Source organism: Protopterus annectens, chromosome 8.part0 (genome assembly GCF_019279795.1).
Source record: "Protopterus annectens isolate FY-2018-M chromosome 8.part0, PAN1.0, whole genome shotgun sequence".
Taxonomy (NCBI): Eukaryota; Metazoa; Chordata; order Ceratodontiformes; family Protopteridae; genus Protopterus; species Protopterus annectens.
The window spans coordinates 1,440,010,315-1,440,035,349 of NC_056741.1; the positions used below are offsets into that span (position 1 = coordinate 1,440,010,315).

General features: G+C 37.8%; 1 long non-coding RNA gene across 2 annotated transcripts in view; it reads right to left on the reverse strand.

Annotated features, from left to right (window-relative positions):
• LOC122809489 overlaps positions 1-25,035 on the reverse strand; it is a 1,088,146-nt gene that overhangs the window by 855,366 nt on the left and 207,745 nt on the right. The window lies entirely within an intron of this gene.

Below are 25,035 nucleotides of genomic sequence, written 5' to 3' on the forward strand. Positions count from 1 at the left end.
ATCTATTTAGTGACGTCAATCCTCAGATCATCCCAGTGAATTACTAGAAAATCAGAAATTTTATGAGGAATAGATGAAAAATATGTGGCAAACATCTGGACAGTTGGGAGGTGTGGGTTAAGCATGAACAAACTTATGTTCAAATGCCTGGCATACATTTCTTTAAAGCTAAGTATTAATCATCCACTAGTGATAAAGCATTAAGCACTATGCAATGAAATAAAAAAGTGACATCTAAAAACTGCAAGATGAGAAGGTGAAACCCTGAGATACATAGATAAAGAAAATGTGTTTCAAAGGACAGGACAGACTTTACAGTAATGTCTTGTATGAACATGTCGTTCAGAACTAGAAAACGTTTCACTATTCAGCATTATCTGCAAGTCCATAAAGTGATACCAAGGGCTACAGAAACAACATCGCCTGATGACTGCAACCGGTTACATCTACTAAGACTGGAAAGTACCAGCAAAGTAATCTAAATTTTAAGTGCACCCAACTACATGCATTAATGTGCTTTTGTATAAATGAAATAGCCAAAAACCTTAAGTGCATTTCAGGGGACAAAAACAGAAACAAAGACATATATTTATATAATCTCTCTGAGTTAACAAACAACCAACAGCCTTAACCGAAGTCAATTAGTGTGAGGAAAAAGTATAGAAAAATAAAACACAAAATGCGATATAAAGCAAACCTATTAAAAATCCAATCATAATAATAGTGTATAAAAATCAACAAATGGCAACATTGTATTGCTAGTGCCCTAATAAACATATGAATTTGTCTATCTGTCTATCCATGTATCTTTTGTTGAGTGGCTTAGTCCTACTTGGCTAGTGGTTTCTTTTCAGGGGATACCTGTGGTGGTATTTATAGTACTATGCGGAAATTTGACCTGGGCATCAGGGAATTTCAACTACTTTTTTTTCGATTTCAGTAGGTGCTGTGGGATCTTTTACATCCACCTGACCTACCACCAAGTCAAGCAGATGGGACATCAGTTTAACATCTCATCCAAAGGATAACACAGTCCAGAGTAAAGCACCCACTGTTAAGCTGCACTGCAGTGTCAGCAATCTATCTACCAGGTATAGGAATAGAACCCACAGCCTTCTGCATCATCGGTTATTGTGCTACCTGTTGCACCACTGACTCGGAGTAAACAGTGTTAGAACCACACAGGATTATGTCAGTTTAAGTCAGAGGTGGCAGCATGATGACCTATTGTGTTGAAATGAAAAATACATTTCCCCATTTTGATTTACTGCTAATTTCTCATCCACCCTCATGTTCCGTGAAGGTCTACCAAGCATACAGAAATAAAAGACATCAGCACTGGCACTTTAACTTTTGAAAGCATGTTGTGTTACCCAATTAATCAAATTTCTGTTACAAATATCCCTGGATTGTGCCTTATTCTAATTTTAACTACTTGACAGTCAAACTTCAGGCTACCATTTATCTGTGTACCAAGACCTCTCACCTCTGAGTCCACTCTTAGGGGTGTGCTGTTGATGTGACAATTTGCAGGGGTATTTTACTTCCCAAAGGGCATGATTATGCATTTTTTGCTTTTAGTTTTAGGCCATAACTCTAAATCCAATCAGTTGTCTGAGTCCAAGTCTTCTGAAGGGTGGGGGATTTAGTGACTGGTCCCTCCAACTTACAGTCGTCAGGAAGTTTAGTCTGCCAAAATCCTTCTACATTTGCTTTAACTTCAGAGAAGTATACTCCAAACTGGAGAGGTCCCTGCACTGAGCCCTGTATTGCACTGTGACATACCAACACTGGACCGGTAATCATGGAGCCTTAATCCTCATAACTGGCAAACAATGGGGGATGTACACTGAGAGGATGATAAGTACACACACAGTAGTCACAGATGCATCTCCCTACATCAAATGCAATTTCCTGTAAGAGCATACAGAGACCACAGTCAGTCCAGGGCTGGTTTCTCCCTCTTTCTCCAGATCCCCAATAAGACTCCTCACTGGCAAAGCTATAGAGTTGAGATCTCAGCTGAGTAGCCAAGCCAAGACCTCCAGTACCCTCTCTCTCCAACCAGTGTTTCATGTCCCTGCCCAAGTAGCTGACAAACACACTCTTTGAAGTTTGATTTATACACACACACACACACACACACACACACACACACACACACACACACACACACACACACACACACACACACACACACACACACACCTGGGAAAGGCTGGCACAGGTTTACTAGCTATGTCCCCTTTTGTCCAGACTTTAAGGTAGTTATCACTGCCACCAACCAGCTCCTTAGCATCTACTTTAAGGCCCTTAACAAAGGGTGTCCAGTCTTACTCTGTAATGTTACTATTAATACAAATGGTAGTTTGACCAAGAGCAAGGCTATTAGGAGTGACCCACAGTGTCACCAAATAAATATGCAAGTACTCTCAGAACTTAAATATCTCTAGACACATCAGCCACAATGAAATGTTTAAATATGTTTAATAATAAATAATAAAAGAACGAGACAATACTAAATTTATATTTACAGTGACATCAGAATTCAAAATCACAGGAAATATTTAAAACAACATTGCAGGAAAGTCTCAAATAAAGAAAGAAAAATATCTAAGCTAAGCATTGCTATATCCTGACTACATCTAACAGAATTACTATACCCTAGTTAGGGCAAATCTCCAGCAAAAACCATGAACCAAAAATGAAAGGTGTAACGCTCCAGAAGGTAAAGCAGAAGTATTTATTCACAAAATGCACCTTTAATACAAAATAAAGTTAAGAGCTTTCACCCGGAACACTCCCAACCTTTTTCAGAACAATGAATTACAACATACCCCTATCCTTTTATCTTGAAACAAGCCAGTCCCAGAAGTTCAAAAACCAGCCCCTTTTAAAATTTAACCCTACAATGCTTAAAAAACTAAAAGTGTAAAAACTTAACAAAACATGTTCATTTTTTTACCAAGTTCACGCAGTAATTATATTATTAATTTCAATATCAATACAACCCTGTATTAACTAACATTCATACGAAAGAATCTCGCTATAATTTAGCACCCCTTAATTTCAACACATTGTTTATACTAATGTGTTCATTAAGTCCAGGGGATTTTGTTGCATCCAATTTAATTTGCCAGAATATCTCCCTAAACTCTTATCTGGCCTCCCAGCTTCCACCCCTTGGGTCCTGTGCTACCTGTTCTAATACATAAAATTTAAATTTTGTTTTAAAACAAACCTTGCAGTATTTATATAAAGCACTGGTTTCCTTCTCATGTGCAATATCATATGAATGTTTATATGCACGTTTCCTCAAAGTACTCTTCGTTTTGCCGGACCGGAGTTCCGCTGTGGTGACCCCTAACCGGGAAAAGCCGAAAGACACAAACAAACAAACTCTCCGTTTTGCCAATATAGAAACTGTTACATGCTACGCATGTAACCAAATAAACCACCCCCTACTATTATAATTGTAATGGCCTGTGTTTTTTAATATCATACCCCTATCTTCTACAGAAATCTCCGAGTCTGCCATAAAAACACATTGATTACAGAACCCACATCTATATGTTCCCCTTCTCTGCTTGTTGTAATCTGAATTCTTCCACTCTACTTTCTCAAGCACCTCCTTGAGGTTCATATCCCTTTTCCTAATAAATGTAGGTTCCTGGAGAATAAACTCCTTTGTGTCTGAAATCACTGTTAAAAGTCACCAGCATTTCTTAATGGTATTCTCAGCCACAGTGGTTGCTGAAGACAATGTGTGTATGAAAGCCATGTTGTAATCTCCCTTACTCTTCTCAATGACAATGTTCATTTCCTTCCGTAATCCTAGAAGGGGAATATATTTTTGATCTCTGTCTCTCACCACCTCATCTATAAAACTATCTATTAATCAGGCAGGGTAGCAGCATTGAACAAAAAGTTCCCTGATAAATTTCACTTCTTCATTAATCATGACTGTTTCACTGCACTCCTTGAAGCTCTAATCAGATGACCTTTTATAATCCCCTTCTTCTGGGAAAACTGATGTCCACTATTAAAATGTAAATAAGAATTCAAAAATGATTACAAAAAATCTAAGATTGAAAACATTTGTTGTAATAATCCTTATAAATAGTGACATTGAAATAGTTAATGTTATCAGTGCATGAAGCATGTGTGAATCTCAAGAAATCAGTAGTGTTGTTTATATACACCAAAAACTCAACGAGTTTATCCTTAGGACCCCTCCAAAAAACATAAATATAATTGAAAAACCTGGTAAAAAATGTTATGTACCTTGCCCACTCCATGCTGAATATAAATTTCTTCTCCCAGTAATATAATATACAGTTCACATACAGGGGGGCACACACAGCCCCCATTGCTACTCCCTGTTCCTCTTTGTAAAATTCTCCACTAAAGAACATAAAATTGTTCTTTAAAATGGTTTCAATGAACTTCATCAATAAATTCACACGATCATTTCTCAATATTCAACTTCCAATAAAATTTCTTAAAACCATTCTAACCCCACTGTGTGTGGTATACCAGGAAATAATTCAACAACGTCAATAGTAACAAATTCTAGGTTTTCGTCATACTTGTCTAAAGTAATGTTTCTTAAAAAAAACAAGAGTCTTAGGACATATGGGTTAAAGAGTTAACAAATTTCTTTAAATGGTAATCTATATATACTGCCAGAGGCTCCATTTTTGAACCAACCCCTGCCACTACAGAAATAAAAGGTTTTCAATACTTGTGAGTTTTAGGTATACCAAATAATGTGGGCATACTTGATTTAGCAACAGATAAAAAATCAAAAATTTTTCTGTCTATGGTTCCCTGCAACAAATGGTCTTTCTCAAAAATATCTATCTTTGAATAAGTAATTGCAATTTCATTCTTCGATACCATACTGTATTTTTCCTTGTCATTTAATATCCTAAACCTACTTGTCTCATAATCTATTAAGTCTATAATGACTACCCCGCCTCCTTTATCCGGATTCATCACTCTATATTTCTTAGCTAGTAATAAATGAGCTAGTTCTCTTTCTTTGTTACTGAAATTCTTGACTACACCCTGTTTTAAGTTAATTTTTCTTAATGTCTCTTTCTACTAGCTCTTCAAATATTCTAAGAGTCGGATTTAGGGGGGCGGGATTAAAGACACTTTCTACTCAAATCAAAATTACTGATTTTTTTCTCCTTTGAAGAACAAATTCAAGTTTAGTTTTTTTTAAATCAACAACATCTATCAAAATATTTACTAAACTTGCAGGTCTTTGTGGAACAAACTGGAAACTCTTTGTAAAATAGTTCAAAACATTTTTGACTAATTTCCAAGTCTGTATAATTAAATATACTAAAGTTCCCCAGTCTATTCTGAATTAGTGAATAATAATAAAAAAAATAAACATGTTACTGAATGATTTAACTTAATTTCTTTATTTTAATTCCCAAGTTTAAAATACTTTTAATAGATATATCTTGTTTCATAATCCCTAGTTTGATGACCAGCATTAAATCAAGGTAACCTTTTAATGTCCTTCTTTTTCAAAACAGTATTGTAGTTCTAAGATCTTTGTATACACCGTATACAATCCAGAATACAAATTTCCTAAAATTATTAAAAAATGTAATGCCTATAAAGAACGTAAGCTGACTTATTTTAAATAACATAGCTGTGTTTGAAAATGTGCTGTGAGAGGACATGAAACTCAAATGCAATGCTATGTAAAGTAATTTACTAAATTTGCAACTGAAATAACACTTTGCCTCTGTGTCCCTCTTATAATGGGGCACTTTTAAAATTGGATGCTGTCAAATACGTATGTGATATTTGCAGAAACAACATCTGAAATGGTAAGTGTGCTCCCTTCTAACGTTATGAAGACTGAATGTTGAAGTATGAATTTGAGACAGATAGGGGATTTATAAAGGTTAACATGAGGTACACACTGTGTACACCCTGAAGTAATTTTTCTGAATTCAAGAACAGCCTTAACACAGTGTTTTGCTGTGTATTCATTTAGCAAGGTTACTCAAAGTTTACACATGGTGTGCACCTTGTGGTAACCTCTATGAATCAACCCCTTGAACCTTTTTTTTTAATTACTAAAAGTAAGATCTCAGCATTGCACTGCCCTTCTCCAGCTGAACTGGTTAGAGCTCCCTCATCTGCTTACTCTGACTCAGCTACTAACTGCCCATACAGTCTTATACAAACCTGACAACTGCCCAGCTCTATCTGACATTGTCCAACCCTACACTAACCTAAAATTTCTTAGGTCTGCTGATAAAGTATTGTTGAATGTTAACAAAACCAAAACTCTCACGGCATCTTCTTTACTCACATATCATTGCCAAACACTGGAATTCTCTACCTCAGCATACTCTGTCCATCAGTGATACACATTCATTTAAACAGTCCTTAAAGGAATATTTTACCGAGCATAGGCTTTGCTCATGTTCTACACCAGGCTAACTAATTTAATCCCTTACTGTCTAACTTCCTTCTCTCCACCACCCATTGTCAATATTTCTTGGCAAATGAGCTTCAGTTTGTGATATTTTTATCTTGAAAAAAAATAAATAAATAAATAAAAAAAAAATATATATATATATATATATATATATATGTATATATATATATATATATATATATATATATATATATATATATATATATATGTATATATATATATATATATATATATATATATATATGTATATATATATATATGTATATATATATATGTATATATATATATATAGATGTATATATGTATATATATATATATATATATATATATATATAGATGTATATATATATATATATATATATATATATATATATATATATATATATATATATATATACATATAGATGTATATATATATATATATATATATATATATATGTGTGTGTGTGTGTGTATTAATATTTGTTTTGTCCTTATGAATAGTATAAGCTTATTGTACTACCATTGGTATATGCTTTTAGATACAATGTCAAGGAACTTGTGTTTGAACTCCTATTGTAATTGTCATATGTACCAGACCTCTCAACTGCCCCGAATTACTCTGTTTTTACCGAATTTTGGGGTCCCAATAATGGGGTGCCACGATTCCAGAGTGGCACCCCATTATTTCCGTTTTCTTATTTTTTTTTTTTTTTAGATTTTTGCGCTTTTGGAGCTGACGTCATCACTTGCGTGATGACGTCAGCTCGCTGCCCGTCTGTTTGAATACTGGAGAATTAAGGATTTGGATTTACTGTTTAAGCTGTCGTTCACGCGTCTTACTTTGCTGCTGTTTGGGCAGAACATACAGGATTACTGCAGAGCCAGAAGGTATAGAAATGAAGTCCAGCAAATGCAGAGTGACTGAGCGAGTGTCTTACTTTACTGCACTCTGGGCAGAACACTCAGGAGCCAGACGGTATGGAAATGAAGTCCGGAGAATGCAGAGCGAGAAGGATTTAAGGTACAGAAATAAAGTCTGGCGAATGCAGAGTGTGAAGGACGTGTGTGTGTGTGTGTGTGTGTGTGTGTGTGTGTGTGTGTGTGTGTGTGTGTGTGTGTGTGTGTTTAGCAGAACTGGGCTGAGTGATTATGGTGATCCAGGTTCCATTTCAGATGCAGGGTGTACGTATTTTCTATGCGAGGCATATAAACCATTTCAAGCAGATTTAAAAGTGAAAAACACGAGCAAAACAGCAAACATGACAACAGCTTCTTGTTTTCTATCACCTTCTTGGGCTAGCATGCATTCTAACTTTAAAAGCTGACGGTTACAATTAAAAAGAAACATTAGCTTACTGTGCCAAATGGCTCTCGTTCAAGCAAGAGGGGTATGAAAATAGACTACTTACAATGTAGTTACAATGTAAACCTGTCAATTTTATTCTTCCAATTAATTAACAGACGTAAGCAGTATAACATGCATTCAACATTAAGCTTCTGTAGCCTAAATTTTTGGGACTGATTTCTTTACTGGGGGGGTGGGGGTGGGATGTGGATATGGGTTAAAGAGTTAACAAATTTCTTTAAATGGTAATCTATATATACTGCCAGAGGCTCCATTTTTGAACCAATCCCTGCCACTACAGGTCGAAATAAAAGGTTTTCAATACTCTTGTGAGTTTTAGGTATACCAAATAATGTGGGCATACTTGATTTAGCGACAGATAAAAAATCAAAAATTTTTCTGTCTATGGTTCCCTGCAACAAATGGTCTTTCTCAAAAATATCTATCTTTGAATAAGTAATTGCAATTTCATTCTTCGATACCGTACTGTATTTTTCCTCGTCATTTAATATCCTAAACCTACTTGTCTCATAATCTATTAAGTCTATAATGACTACCCCGCCTCCTTCATCCGGATTCATCGCTCTATATTTCTTAGCTAGTAATAAATGAGCTAGCTCTCTTCCTTTGTTACTGAAATTCTTGACTACACCCTGTTTTAAGTTAATTTTTCTTAATGTCTCTTTCTACTAGCTCTTCAAGTATTCTAAGAGTCGGATTTAGGGGGGGCGGGATTAAAGACACTTTCTACTCAAATCAAAATTACTGATTTTTTTCTCCTTTGAAGAACAAATTCAAGTTTAGTTTTTTTAAAATCAACAACGTCTATCAAAATATTTACTAAACTTGCAGGTCTTTGTGGAACAAACTGGAAACTCTTTGTAAAATAGTTCAAAACATGTTTGACTAATTTCCAAGTCTGTATAATTAAATATACTAAAGTTCCCCAGTCTATTCTGAATTAGTGAATAATAATAAAAAAAATAAACATGTTACTGACTGATTTAACTTAATTTCTTTATTTTAATTCCCAAGTTTAAAATACTTTTAATAGATATATTTTGTTTCATAATCACTAGTTTGATGACCAGCATTAAATCAAGGTAACCTATTAATGTCCTTCTTTTCCAAAACAGTATTGTAGTTCTAAGATCTTTGTATACACCGTATACAATCCAGAATACAAATTTCCTAAAATTATTAAAAAATGTAATGCCTATAAAGAACGTAAGTTGACTTATTTTAAATAACATAGCTGTGTTTGAAAATGTGCTGTGAGAGGACATGAAACTCAAATACAATGCTATGTAAAGTAATTTACTAAATTTGCAACTGAAATAACACTTTGCCTCTGTGTCCCTCTTATAATGGGGCTGTTTTAAAACGGGATGCTGTCAAATACGTATGTGATATTTGCAGAAACAACATCTGAAATGGTAAGTGTGCTCCCTTCTAACGTTATGAAGACTGAATGTTGAAGTATGGATTTGAGGCAGATAGGGGATTTATAAAGGTTAACATGAGGTACACACTGTGTACACCTTGAAGTAACTTTTCTGAATTCAAGAACAGCCTTAACACAGTGTTTTGCTGTGTATTCATTCAGCAAGGTTACTCAAAGTTTACATATGGTGTGCACCTTGTGGTAACCTCTATGAATCAACCCCTTGAACCTTTTTTTTTAATTACTAAAAGTAAGATCTCAGCATTGCACTGCCCTTCTCCAGCTGAACTGGTTAGAGCTCCCTCATCTGCTTACTCTGACTCAGCTGATACAGTCTTATACAAACCTGACAACTGCCCAGCTCTATCTGACATTGTCCAACCCTACACTAACCTAAAATTTCTTAGGTCTGCAGATAAAGTATTGTTGAATGTTAACAAAACCAAAACTCTCACGGCATCTTCTTTACTCACAAATCATTGCCAAACACTGGAATTCTCTACCTCAGCATACTCTGTCCATCAGTGATACACATTCATTTAAACAGTCCTTAAAGGAATATTTCACCAAACATAGGCTTTGCTCATGTTCTACACCAGGCTAACTACTTTAACCCCTTACTGTCTAACGTCCTTCTCTCCACCACCCATTGTCAATATTTTTTGGCAAATGAGCTTCAGTCTGTGATATTTTTATCCTGAAAAAAAAAAAAAAAAATATATATATATATATATATATATATATATATATATATATATATATATATATATGTATATATATATATATATATATATATATATATATATATATATATATATATATATATATATGTGTGTGTGTGTGTATATTAATATTTGTTTTGTCCTTATGAATAGTATAAGCTTATTGTACTACCATTGGCATATGCTTTTAGATACAATGTCAAGGAACTTGTGTTTGAACTCCTATTGTAATTGTCATATGTACAAATGTATAATTATGTAACCATGTAATCTTCCTTGGAGCTTTTCTCCCCAGGTCTCTGCTGGAAACAGGATTCTGGCCCAGTCAGACACTACCTAGTTATATAGTAAGCTAGGGATTGGTGCTCCATAAATGCTGGAATTTCCAGAAGTAATTTACCAATTGTCTGCAGTGCTCTCTTTCATACTATGGTACAGGGAACTCTTCACTAAAAGTCATTTGGACTCTAACTGCAAACTCGACTGTCTCTTCATATACAATTAGTAGAAAATTCACACACCTTTTCTGTTTTACTTTGTAACAAATCTGTTACAGAATTTCTCTTATAACCCTTGGAGACCAATTTGCCAAGTGAATGCTCTAATCAAATTGCAGCTAACCTTAACAATTAAAGGAGAACTGCACCCACAGACTCAAAAAACATGTTTATTTCATCATGGTTTGGTGTTTTATACATTTCAGCACAACTATGAGACTATATATATGTTTTTAAATATTTTTATAAATAATTTCTGAGTCTGACCACATGGGGTCTTGCATCTTGAAGTAGTCCTGATTGTTTAGTCTGCCTCTAGGTATCCCACAAAGCAGTGCTTATCTGTAAAAAATTGTATCACTCAGGCCTCTTTCTTCCTAAAGCTCCTGTCACTGCATTGATTTTGCAGGCATACACTGCTGTCTTTTAGTCTATTGTAAGTACCATTTCATGCCATTTAATGACTACTTAAAACACAAACAGTGAAAATGCCACAGAGCAGACTTTCAAAGTGCTTTTTACTGCTACTTCTTTTTAGAATGGCTAAACTGCAGACTTTTGTGAACCCTGAATTGTACTACTTTGACTCATCTCCCATCCCCTTCACACCTAACTTCATAGCTGTCAAAGTGGTAAGGGTAATTTGAGCTGTTACCTGCTGTGATTGACAGCTCACAGCAGGAGACTTGACTCATGTACTGTTTCCTTGTTCCAGCCTTTACTTTCTGTATTAGTAGGGTTAGGACCATGGAGCTGTGACATCACAGCATGAGTGGGTTTTAGGACAGTCACTGTGATGTCAGGTTTGGGGAGGGAATTGGCCAGAAAACTACCTGTATTCACTGGCCTAGATTACATCAGTCAATTGGAGACTGCAGCAAGCTTTTGAAGGGCGGGATAAAAGTTCTTTTTCAACTGAAACCACCCAAATACAGTAAGGTACTGTTCTAATGGAGAGAAATAGTCAATTTAAAATATTTTAAATGCTGTATTGTTGTTTATTCATAGCAAGGATAGTAAATAGGGAGAAAAAGGAAAGAGAAGTTGAGCATTTAATAACAGAATCCCATTGTTGTCCTTTAATAATACTGTTCTTTCCAAAGTTAGAATAACCATGCCTTTCATATAAATAACTATTTGTTGAAATTAACTTTCTCTTAATGTTAGACTATACCCCCAAAACTGAGTTCTATGTCAAAAAAGGTGATGCTTTTCTCTGGAACACTAACCTTTAAATATTACAGACTGGTAGAATTGTTCATACAACTCAAATATTTTAATAACTGCTGTTCAATTTCTGACCACAGAATAAAATCAGGAAATCTGCTATAACATACACTGTATTCAAGAAATCAGGTTTGCATAAAGTTTACAGTTCTCATTTGGCCAGTGGTAAATTGTCATGTACAGAGGTTATTACAACCAAAAAGTTGTTTGTAAGAGTCTTTATCAAGAAAAAAGGAATTGCTAGCCAAAATCAGATCTATTAAATTAAAAAAGTTGTCTTCCTTAGCCATGAAGTTCACGAAGTTCATATAAAAATGATCTGATGATGTGTGCAACTTCGTTGGGGGAATAGATGTATTAAAACATTGGTTAAGTTCCAACCATTCAGTTTACTAAGAAAATCCCAAGAATCCCTTACATAACTTGGTAAAGCTTCTACAATACAGTTTAAATTGTTTCCAAATACATTGCTGAAAATTCCACTACTGACTCATGAAGTATAAGAAGCATCCTAAAAGGGGTGGGGTTAAACTTGGGTGTGCTTTGGGGATACCAAAGAACCCCCTATGCATACATATTTAACTAAAAGTAAATTGTTGAGATAACTGATTCTTACGTTGTTAAGCCAAATTAATGTTGGTTAGATTTATTTCTTCATAAAAGACATTTAGATCAGTTCACATAGTTCCCTTCTAGACAGAAATCCATATCACCACAAACCCAATCCACTTATTTGCCTTCACAAACCTTAGGTTGGCCACCTGCTGAAATCACATAAGGGCTAGGAGTTGTGCCCCTGTTGCTTAATAAAGAAAATATCCATAACACAAATGCTTTCAACAGGGGTTCACTCCTTACTTACACATTCAAACTCCATCATCATACACCCACTGAAAAAAGAAAATTCACCACACACACACACACACACACACACACACACACACACACACACACACACACACACACACACACACACACACACACACACACACACACACACACACACACACACACACACACACACACACACACACACAGAATCATTGCTGGTGCACAAACCCAAACAGCTACAGATCTGTACATTATTGATAATAAAGAAGGGAAGCTAATGGAACCTAATGCATGTATATAAAGAACTTAAGGCCCTCTTTTTGAGAATGTATTTTAATAAGGAAGAGTGAGCAGCCTGATTCATTTAATTTGATATTCAAATATTGCAAGAATAATAGAATTATAAAATGGTTTATAGAAAGGGTTGTTGATGAACAGAAGCCCTTGTTCAGAAGTTTAAAAAATAGTACAAATGTGCTGACTTTTAAAGCTGCTTTGGTCAGTTTTTATGGAACTCATTGCTATGGTTTTTGGACTTACTAAAAAGGTACATGTCCATGCCCACATGTGATCATGTGATTGTACTGCATTGTATGAGTCATGGATGTCCCCTGTGGCATGCAGATGACATGCATTGTTGGTGACTGGCACACATGAGTTCCTAGGGCACTAATCTGTTCATCCCCCCTGCACCGCCTTAGTAATCGGTAATAACCCTGACCCTAATGTTGCCTCTACCCCAAACCTAACCCTATGCCTTAATGTTAGTAAAACTTTCCCATAACAATGCCATTACTCAAAACAGACTCAGACACACAAACAACACTACATCTATCCCCTGACCTAACCCTTACTCCTAAAATACACAAACTGTTACACAAACACACAACACCCATCCTTCACTCATCCCAACCCTGACCCTAACTCACATACACATACATACACACACACACACACACACACACACACACACACACACACACACACACACACACACACACACACACTCTCACCGCCCAACCCCACTTACCTGTATCGACATTCCATACCATTGACATATCTACCATTTGGCTGTCTGTACCATCAACATTAAATCAGACCCCTGGGTTTGGTCAAAAACAGTGGAATCATTTTATATATATATATATATATATATATATATATATATATATATATATATATATATATATATATATATATAAGTATATATAGATAGATAAATAGATATATAGCTATTTATACATATGGATCTCATGATCACCATCTGTTTAATCTACCTAGTTTGTTTGACTAAAGAAATGGTTGACAAGCATGCAATATCAACAATTCCTGGGCAGGGGAATATACCCTTTTCCCCGTTGATTGAGCAATTTCTGACTTAGAATGTATAACTATATAATTAGCAGGGAGGTGCAGTGGTACCTGCCCCCTGATTTATTTATTTATTTATTTATTTATTTTCGTTAGGTATTGCATGCACCGAGAATTAGTTGTCGGTGCATGCATAGTAGCATGTCATGTAATATTGTGCAATTTGGGTGGACATTCTGCATGTAGTTGTATTTGATGGATTTAAATAGATCCACGTGTGTGTGTGTGTGTGTGTGTGTGTGTGTGTGTGTGTGTGTGTGTGTGTGTGTGTGTGTGTGTGTATACAGACAGATATTGTGATAGCAAACTAGTTATAGATCATAAATATGACTGTCTAAAGCTTGTTACTGCTTGTTACTGCTTTTACCTCTGAATTTTGGAAAATTATTCCAGCTAACAGCAGCAAAGAATTTCAATGTTATGTAAAGTGACTAAAGATGGGCATATCTTGATTAAAATGTTAACATCACATGAGTTTTGGTCTACATGCTTGTTTTCTTGGCACAATGATAGCTAACTGTTAAGTTCGGGTATCTCACCCCCTGCGTCTTTCTGCATTTCTACTATTTATGTGACCTGTATCCTCCGACCTGTATGAATACTTTTCAATGTTATTTTTACAAGTTCATGAAGTTTTATTACTGACTAGCTTTTTGTTTCAAAAATGTGGCATATGGTGCCAAAGTGAGCCAAGCATGTATTCTCATTAGCAACAATGTTGCAGTGTTCTGAAAAATAAGAAGTCATAGTAGGCAAAAGGGTATTCTGTGAATGGCTAATAACTTACTCCAGATAAGTAATAAACACAGATGACGTAAATTTCACTAAACACAATGAAATACATAGCTGTAGTGAAAAAGGTATCAGGACAAAGATATAAAGACGCACAAGGTGAAAGCTAAATTTTCTGCACTTGCAGAAAAGAGGAACCAGGGATCCCTACCACAGGTGCTTTCAAATCACAAAAAAAACACAAAATGAAGAAAAAGTGCAACAGAAAATGAAACAATAAGGTATCAGTTCCTAGATGTTGAAACATTAATTAAAGTTTAGTAAAAACAAATGTAATAATTCAACTGGTATAAACAGAAAGTCTCTCTCTCTCTCTCTCTCTCACACACACACAGACACACACACACACACACACACACACACAACACACACACACACACACACACACTGGAACCACAGAACTGTTGTTACACTGAAAAGGAATGAGGAAATATTGTACCTTAACTAACTTGCAGTATATCATAACTAATGAAACCAAGTTCTCTTTCCTGTCATTGCTCTGTATTTAACAACCCATAAGTAACAGATAATTACTGAACTGAGTCCCTGAGACATTACACTCCTTGTTGGTTTACATGTGCTTGTAATAAACCATCCTAGAATACATAGAAAAGTACAGTTTTGTACCTACCATAAATGTAGATGTTCGAGGATTCCATTGCTGCAGTCCTGACTATTGGGTATAGTCAGCGTCCAGTGCCCCGAATACCAGAGCAGGGTACTAATGCGCATGACCGCGTCATATCCCTCAGTCTTTTCCCCAGATGTCAGAAGACCCAAAAGACAAGTCCCAAAAACCTGCACCAAAAACATGTACAATATATACAACAATATATACAAAAATATAAGCATGTAAACTCACCTACACAGCCACCTAAACACAGAGGAAGGAGGGAACATCTACATTTATGGTAGGTACAAAACTGTACTATGTTCTTCGTCTTTCCATTGCTGCAGTCCTGACTATTGAATAGGTAGAAGTAGTAGAGGTATGAGGCTGGCAAATTATAAGGAAGTAGGAGCTGATAACATGCCTTGCAAAACAGCTGTGGCAAAACCAGCCCTAGACTTAGAGTAGATAGGAAGATGATAATGCTTAGAGAAAGTATGCACTGAACTCCAAGTAGCTGCTTCCAAAATATCTTTACTTGCCCCTTAGAAATGCTGTTGAAGTGGCAGTAGCCCTAGTGGAATGAGGCCTAATCCCAGCTGGAATCTCCTTGCCATGATGGGAATAACAAAATGCAATGCAAAAGCCAATCCACCTGGAAATAGTTTGTTTTGACACAGGCTTGCCCTGTGAACTCAAAGCAAAAGAAACAAACAACTGCTGAGACTGCCTAAAATCCTTAGTCCCTTAAATAATATCTCAATTGCCTGTGTACATCTAAATGCAAAATCTTTTCCCCTTTATTTTGGGGGTCTGCATAAAAGTAGTATGAATATGAATTTTTTAGCCAAAACCACTACACTTAGTAACAAGGAAAGGAAGAAGGAGTGCGTGATGACCTGGGGTCTGCATAAAAAAAAAGGCAAATGATTAGTTTGGTTTAAACCACACTAGAAACCACCCTAGGCATGAAGGAAGGATTAGTTATGATCCTTATGGAAAATCAAAGGGCTCTACTGCCATAAGGGCCTGCAACTCAGACACCCTTCTTGCAGAAGTAATAGCCAACAGAAAAGCAGTCTTCCATGACAAGTATTTCAATTCAGCAGTAGCCGCAGGCTCAAAAAGTTTGTAGTAAGTTTTTCCAACACAAAATTGAGATCCCAAGCAGGAGTAGGAGCTCAACGGGGTCTATATTTCTTTGCCCCTCTAAGAAACTGCTTGAACAAAGGATTGAGCTGAAATGGCTGCAGCATGAATCTTAATGGAAGAGAAGGACAAACCTTTGTCCAATAACTCAGTAAGATATTGTAGAGCCACACTCAAATTAGGCTCAGCAATCTTCAAATTCTTTGCTGTACTCCAAAATAAAATCTCTTCCATTTTTCTCGGTCTTCTAGCTTCCATAATCACATTTAAAACTTGTTGTTTCAAGAGAGAATATGCCAGGCTGTTAGATGAAGAGAGTGAAGCTTGACATTGAGCAGATGACCATCCTTCTGAGATAACAGATGAGGAATCAGAGGTAAAAGCCATGGAGGCTTCTTTACCAGACTGTAGTAGTGGATACCAGTGTTGCCGAGGCCAATCTGGAGCTATCAAAATCATCCTTGGCCTGTCTTGTCTGACCTTTAATAATACCTTTGGAAGAAGAGGCAGAGGTGGAAAGGCATAGACATGAAGGTTTTCCAACTGAAAGACAGAGCATCCACTTTCCTGTGTGATGAAACCCTTTGTGCAATACTTTGGCAGCTGGTGGTTTTGTGGAGAAGCAAACAGATCTATGTCTGGAGTTCCCCATGACACTGTCAATTTCTGAGAAAATGAAGAAGATCCAGTTTCTTGGGGATCCATGATTTGTCTGCTTAACACATCTGCTAGGGAGTTCTGTGCTCCTGGCAGAAACCTTGCCTGAAGAGTTAGTTGCAGGCTTAGCAGTCTCCCATAAAATCATTGCTTGCCTGCATAGAGGATAAGAATGTGTTCCCCTTGCTTGTTGATGTACCACATGACAGTTGTGTTGTCTGTTAGAATCAACACCTGCCCTGGAAGAAGTATGCACTCAACTGGACTGCTAACATCTCCTTCATGTTGATATGTAGATGCTGTAGTCTGGCAGGCCACTGTCTTGTATCCACTTTCCATTTAGATGAGCTCCCCAAGCAATGTCGAGATCTCTGTCGCTAAAATCTGACTCGCCTGGCCGGGCGGACAGAGTCCCTTGTTTAGGTGACATAGTGATTCTCCCACCACAAGAATTCCTTTTGAAGGCAAGGTATTATTTGAATGACAGTGTCCAATCCTGGCAGTGCTGTGTCCACATCCAATCCTGGCAGTGCTTGTCCATTTTGAGATACCATTGCAGCTTCCTCATATGCAGTTTGCATTGGGGCACCAGAGAACAGATGCCATGAACCCCTAATAATGCTTGAAGGACTGTCCTTTGTCAGCACGGACTGATGAGATAGTTGATGGAAGTAAAGTGACAGACTCTTTTGTTTGTCCAGGGTTAAAAAGGCCATCTGGGCTGCTGTATTCAGTCTCACACCCAGAAAGCACATGTCTTGAGAGGGTACTAGACTGGACTTTATTTGCATCTTAGCACTGCTATGACATAATCCAGATGCTGTAGAAGGTCTTCCTTTTCTTGAGCCAGAATCAGGCAGTCGTCCAAGTAAGGATAGATTTGAATTCCTTGAAGCCTGAAGTAAGCTATCACTGGAGCCAGAACGTAGATAAGCCAAAGGGCAATGCAGAGAACTGATAATGAAAATCTCCAGTTCAAACCAACCTAGCCTTATAGGCACATGAAGGTAAGCTTCCTTGAGATCTAAAGTTACCATCCAGTGATCTTTGCCCAGCAGAGGTAAAAGTTGTTGTAACAACATCTTGAACTTGGGAATGTCCAGATAAGTGTTGAGGATAGATAAATCCAAAATTGGTCTTCTTTGGTACTAGGAACAGGCGAGAATAAAATCCTAAGCCTTTCTGATACATTTCTTTGTGGAGGAGGAGCGTCTGGCATGCCTTTGAAGGGGCATTGTGTTGGAAATAAAATCTGTAAGATGAATGATATCCAGCACCCATCTGTCTTGAGTGATTAAATCAATTTTCTTTGCACTGGCAGCTGAAAAGGCAGGTCATTGGGTCTGCTTACGAAAGGACTGACCTCACCAGAAGTCTGAGCAGGTGAACTCCCTGATCTAGGCCTAAAAGAACCCCTAGACTGGGAATCATAAGCAGGATATGTCCACCCCTAGCAGGCCAATTTCTGCTAAAACTCGGCTGCACCTGCAAATCTTTAACAGTCTGCATAGACTTAGCTTTGTCCTCCATTTTCTTTAAAACTGCTTGGTCCAAACAACACATCAGACTGTAAAGGAGCATCCAAAATCCTTGTCTTAACAAGAACAGAACTAGTAGCAGCCACCCTCGAGGGAGGCCTGAACAGCATCAAACCCACAGAATGCTTACCCTTTACCCACTTGTTCAGACATGAAATCCAAATCAGCAATTCTTTACACTCAATACCTTCCGTAAAAGCATCCACCTTAGATTTCAATTGTGAATTGATATTTTAGCAGAGGCAAGGAGTCAGGGTTCAGAGTAATCCTGGCCTTCCCATTTAAAGTGCTCCCTCATGGAGTGTAGGTCTCTGAAAAAAAAAAATCAGGAGGAGGAGCTGAAGAAGGAGTGGAATCATCATCATCAGAATCAGAATAAGTAGGATGATCCTGTAAGTCTTCTTTACAGAAGACTCACAAACTGTGACTCATCAAACTAAAAACTCAACTCCTGTTGAAATGATAGGAGAAGCCCCCACAGAGAGCTGGCTCCTGCCTAACTAAAAAAAGAAGCTGAGACAGAAGAAGGAGAGGCCTTAAGAGAAGAGAGAAGAGCAGTTACTTGAGGGGCCCCTCAGCCCCCTAGCTACCTCCTGGGAGGGCACATCCTGTAACAACAAAGTATCTGCCTGAGACTGGACTGCGGTTCATCAACCCTAGGCTTCACTGAGGTATACACAATGTATGATAATCCCTATGCGGGTATTCTGTTTCCACAAAATACAGTTATTCTTTTTCTGACATCCGTTAAATACTGAGGCAAGAAAAACAAAATGTTCCCAACGGGTACCTACTTAGTCAACTTCTGTCCGTCTGAAACCATGACCGACGCCAGCCTTATACTCTGGTATTGCGGGCGACTGACTGGACGGACCCTTTAATAGTCAGGACTGCAGCAATGGAAGACGAAGAACATCCAAGTCCAACCCAACTAAATCTATAACAAGTGACATCCAATCATCTTCTTCTGGCTTTTCCAGGTTAGGGGTCACCACAGTGGATCACCTGCCTGCTCATGACTGGCAGTGGAGTTTTACGGTGTCAAGTTGCCAGCTTGGCACCCAACCTTCCACAGAAGGCACACATGTATGCCTAGGGCCAGTTTAGAGTGTCCAATCCAACTACAGCATGTCTTTGGTAGGAAACCGAAGCACCTGGAGGAAACCCACGTGACCACAGGGAGGACATGCAGACTCTGCACAGAAGGCACCCCACAGAGGATCGAACCAGAGAACCTCTTGCTGTGAGGCAGCAACGCTAACTGCTGTACCACCGCAGCAAGTGACATCCAATCATCTAGTGCTGGAAATTAGAGTGAGCACAGCAAGAATAATTTTAATTTCTAAAATTGCATATGCCTTATCAGCAATTTTCGTTGTTATGCCAAAACGCACAGCTTATGTAAACTATCATCAACAAAACTTTTTTTATTTTATATACTCTGTCCCAGAAAAATGACCACCATGACTTGTCTTATAGAAAGCTGAGTGGCTTCCAGTAGCTACATGTAAACTTTTGTTGCCTTTCCTTAATGAAAGCTAAGCAGATTCCAGTAGTTGCATACAACAATGTCTTCATCTACTCTAATGTTCAGACTGTTGCCTCCTACTGAAATGCAAATTAATTATCAGGAACTCCTCTTACAATTTGTAAAGCAACATTTTTTTTGTATGAAATTCTCTCATCCCTGCTCAGCCATTGCCTGTATGCCCTTGTCCCTGCATATGCCTAACCCTAGTTCTCCAAATTGTTCCATATCGTGCATCTCAGACATGATCTTTTGCCAGGTGAAAGACAACCACTGAGTGACTCTTTTTCAAGGCCAAGGGAAAGACAGATCATAAAAAGAACTTTAAATGTGGAAGCTATATCCAGTTTTCTAACGGCAGCCCTGCACAGTCCCTAGCTATATGAGCGGCTAGTGAAGAGATGTGAGGACATTATTGCTGCCCCCCATTAACTGTTGCTGTCTTTTTCATAGGTTCATAGGTGTGTACTAGGTTAATGGCCATGGAGTCTTTACTAGCCTAGCCCATAGGATTACCCTGGCATCGTGCCACCCGACCTTAGTTCCTAGTGCCTCTGTTGAGTAGAGGCACTGTTGTGACTCCCAGGGTGAATTTTCTATTTCCCATCCACTCATCAAGATTTCACTTGAAGATGGCCAGTGAGGTGCTCTGCTTGACATGTATGGGAAGTCTATTCCATAGCATGGGCAGTCTCCCTCCAGCATGTTCTGATGATTATGGTAATGAGGTTGAGGTCTCTGGAGGGTGTGGTGCGGAGGGATTGGGATTTCTTTAGATACAGAATTTCTGACAGAACTGGGTCAGACATGGCTTTGTATGTCAAGCAGAGATCGCCTCTAAGTAGGCAATATGAGACAGAGAATAGTTGGAGTTTTTTGAGTCTGTCCATATAGGGCAAGTGTTTAAGGCCTAGGATCCTCTTTGTGAGGTACTTTTGTGACCTCTTCAGTTGTTGCAGGTGTCTAGTGAAGTACATGCCAAATAGGGCATTGTACTCTATCAGAGGCCTAATGAGGGAAGAGTAGAGGGACACAATGACCTCTTTCTTTCTGGATGTGAAACCCTTAATAATGAGATGTTCCACATATAAGGACTTTCTGACCAAAGTGGCAACTTGGTGGTCAAAAGAGGGGTTGCTGTCAACCTGAAAAAACCCATGAGTCCTAAGTCTCAAACCCATGACCCTGTACACTATAATCAGAAGAATGTACCACTACACCATCTGATCCTGGACACCACTTGAGGTTTCCCAGGTGTCACATTTCCTCAAACTATCTTCCTGGGATAGGAAAACTGGCCATCAGTCACTTTATCATATCCCCCAGCCAGCACTTTCATATATCTTATGTAGCGGTATTGTTAGGAAAAGAGGTTTATGTAAGTTAATTTGTAGGGTTAATGTTAGGTGCAGGGGCAGAGACAGTGATAGATGCATGGGGGAACAAGGGGTCTAGGTCATCAGTGAAAAACAGCTCCAGTGTTCTAATTTACTTATATGGTAAATAAAAAATATGTTAAATATGTTAAATATAGAACAAAATCTGCAGTACAGATAGGAAACAATGTTAGCAAATTCAGAATAACTAAATAAGACTAAAGCTAAGTGTCAGTACCAACAAAATGTCAAGCAATTGTATAAGACAGCTTCAAAACGTTAACTGGGACATTTCAAGATAACTTTGCAGTTTTTGGTATGGCACATTGCTATCCACCAGCGCTAATCAAGTCTTTGAAAAATTTGTTAGGATTCTGATTTGGCAGTTGCTCTGTTCTCTTACACTATAACTATATATAATAGTAGCCAGTTCTGCAGCTGATAGTTCTTTGGCCTTCATAGAAGGCAATCAGCTGGCATGGATTATCTCCCAGGAATTTTGTTTTAGAGGGTGTTGAGTCTGTAGTATGTGATGGATTATGTTTAAATTTTGGCTACATTATAGTCATATAGGCTGAATTGTATTAATGCACTACCTGTAATTCCGACAAAAAGGAAATCTATGCAATTTGTTCTCACTTTGCCAATAAAACTCAATGTCTTTTTGATTGCTATCACTGTATCTAACACACATCTTCTACTACTGTGTTTTCAATTAATTCTGCAGGGTATTTGATTAGAGCTATTACAATACAAAAAGTCTGTTAATTTCCCTACCATGTTACTTTAAGTGTGAATGTTGTTAATAGATAGTGTTCTGTAAACGGAGTTACTCAAACACAGGCACATTTTTGTTTATTTAATTATTTCAGCCTTACTGTGGGTCATACACCTGTTGTACTATTTAAATTCTGCAACACGTCTCTACCCTGTCCTCTAGTCCTTTTTAGTCTAAAGGGAACAACTGACTGGGGAAACTAGATTATCTTTAATAGAATGAAGTCTGTGTTTTGGTCACTCTATATGAGAAGGTCATTATGGTCTCCTTGCCACCTCTGTAACAACAAACAAGCCGTAGCCTGCAGTTATGAAAAGAAAAATGCAATAAACCAATGTTCCTACTTGTATAGGAAAAGTAAGAATTCCACCCAGATTTAAGGGAATAAAATGCAGTATTTGCTTTTTTCTTTCCATTCTCCTTATTTAATTCTTCTGACTTCTGGTACAGGTCAGTAAACCCTTGTCTACGGCAAAAAACACAGCCTCTCTGGGGCTAGACGGCGTTCCAGGCTGTCTTCTAAAACATGAACTAGCATCACCATTAAGTACTCTATTCAGTCACAGCCTAACCACAAGATATTTTCCTGTTGAATGCAGAACAGCAACAGTTATCCCCCTCCACAGATGTGGCCTGGCAACAGGCCTGGGGAATTATAGACCCATAAGTCTGACCAGGCTCACCTGTAAGGCCATGGAAAGTATCATCATGGAACTCATAAATAAAGACATAGGCAACCTCCAATCCCTGGATCTGACCCAATTTGGCTTTGGCAAGGGCAGATCCTGCCTATTAAATCTGGCAGATTTATTTGAAAATGTCACTAGAACCATTGATGAGGGCATATCTGTGCACACAGCATACCTCAACTTGGCCAAGGCCTTCAACACAATCTCACACTCAGACATTACCGATAAACTTAGCAAACTGAATGTAAACTCCTTTGTTGTAAGATGGGCTGCCAACTGTCTCACAAACCAGTCATACACTATCAAAGTGGGTGACTCCACATAAACCAGCAGACCTGTCACCAGTAGGATACCACAAGGGTCAGTTCTGGGCCCCCTACTGTTTGGTATAAACTTCTCAGAAGTTCAGGCCAAAACTATGGGTCTGTGGCTGACTAAGACTGCAGATGACTGCAAACTGGATGCAATTATCAAATCCCCTAATGATATCAGTATACTTCAGGACGGTCTTATACAGACCAACGACTGGTGTCTTAGTCACTGTCTCAAACTAAATGCAAAAAAATGCATCATCATTACCTTCAGTAAAAACAATGCCTCTTCACCATATCAAATTAACAACAATAGCCTATGTACCTACAAAGTGGTAAGAGATCTGGGATCATAAGTAGACTGCGACCTTAACTTTGACCACCATGTGTCTAGTCTGCTGTAGTAATGAAGGCTTTCTACATAGCACACTTGATTAGCAAAGGCATCACCTCTAGAGCAAATGAGGTTATAACCCTTCTATACTCGTCACTAATCAGCCCCATAATTGAGTATAACACACCTTTTGGCATGTACCGTACAAAGCAACTGCAGCAACTGGAGAGACCTCAGACGTTTTTAACAAAGAAGATCAAAGGACTCCAGCACATGCCTTACACAGACTGTCTATGTTCCTGTCACTATGCTCAGTGTCGTATAGACTTCTTAGTGTAGACTTATGCCTGGTTTACAGAGCAATCTCCGACCCAAATCTAATGAATTTGCTGCACAACCATAAATCAAACAGGACTATAGCTACATTCAGCCCATTGCAGGGACCTAAATATGGCCTGCAACTTAAATAGGACATGCTGGAGGGTTAGATTTGTCTCCCAGCAACTGACACATCTTTGAAATCAGCTGCCAATTCATGTGAAACAGAGCAGCTGCATGACACTAATCAAAAGGAACGGACGAGTGGATGGGCTGCCGTAGATTCTTACCAGGGATTTCACCACAGTCGTCGTGGATATGAGCAGTCATTACTAAATGCAGTCCTGCGTTTTGACGAGAGTATCATTGGTATTACATTAGGATGAAACCTCCTAGTAACCTCCTATGAGTCATTCCCATTGCTGGACATAAAACAGATTATGGTTTTCATGCTTTGTGTGTTTCAAAGAGGTCTCTTAGCTTGTCTACAGGCATATTCAAATATGCAATCCCTCTTAAAGTTGGAGATATTCTCCCCTAAGAGCTAGTTTGAGAACTTCTTGAAAAGTTCCATTATGCAATAAAGCAAGGGCCTAGCTTTCCCTCCAGATGTCTAATCTCTCAAAAATTCCTCCCAAATCAAGCCTCTTTTCAGGTGTTGCTTAAAGTGAAATGGCAGTTTGATAAACAAGTATGAGTTTTAATAGAGAAATGTTCATTCATGGTGTTCAACGTAACACTAAGCTAGAACTTCATGCTCATTCATGGTGTTCAACATAACACTAAGCTATAACCTCATGCTGTTGCTCTAATTAATGCATACTACATAGATCAAAGGTCCACTCCCTTTCATTCTAAGATAGAGATAGCCTCTTAGTGAATGTTAATAAAGACTCTCAAAAATTACAAATGGTTTGCTATATTGCAAACACTCTCCATGTGTGATATAGCCAAACTAAACTTAAGATTCTTTAAGGGCAGAACTCATTTATAAATGTGAAACTCAAAGATAGTCTTTAAAACTCAACTGTATGTCTGCAGTAAAAGTTAAAATCTGGTTTTAC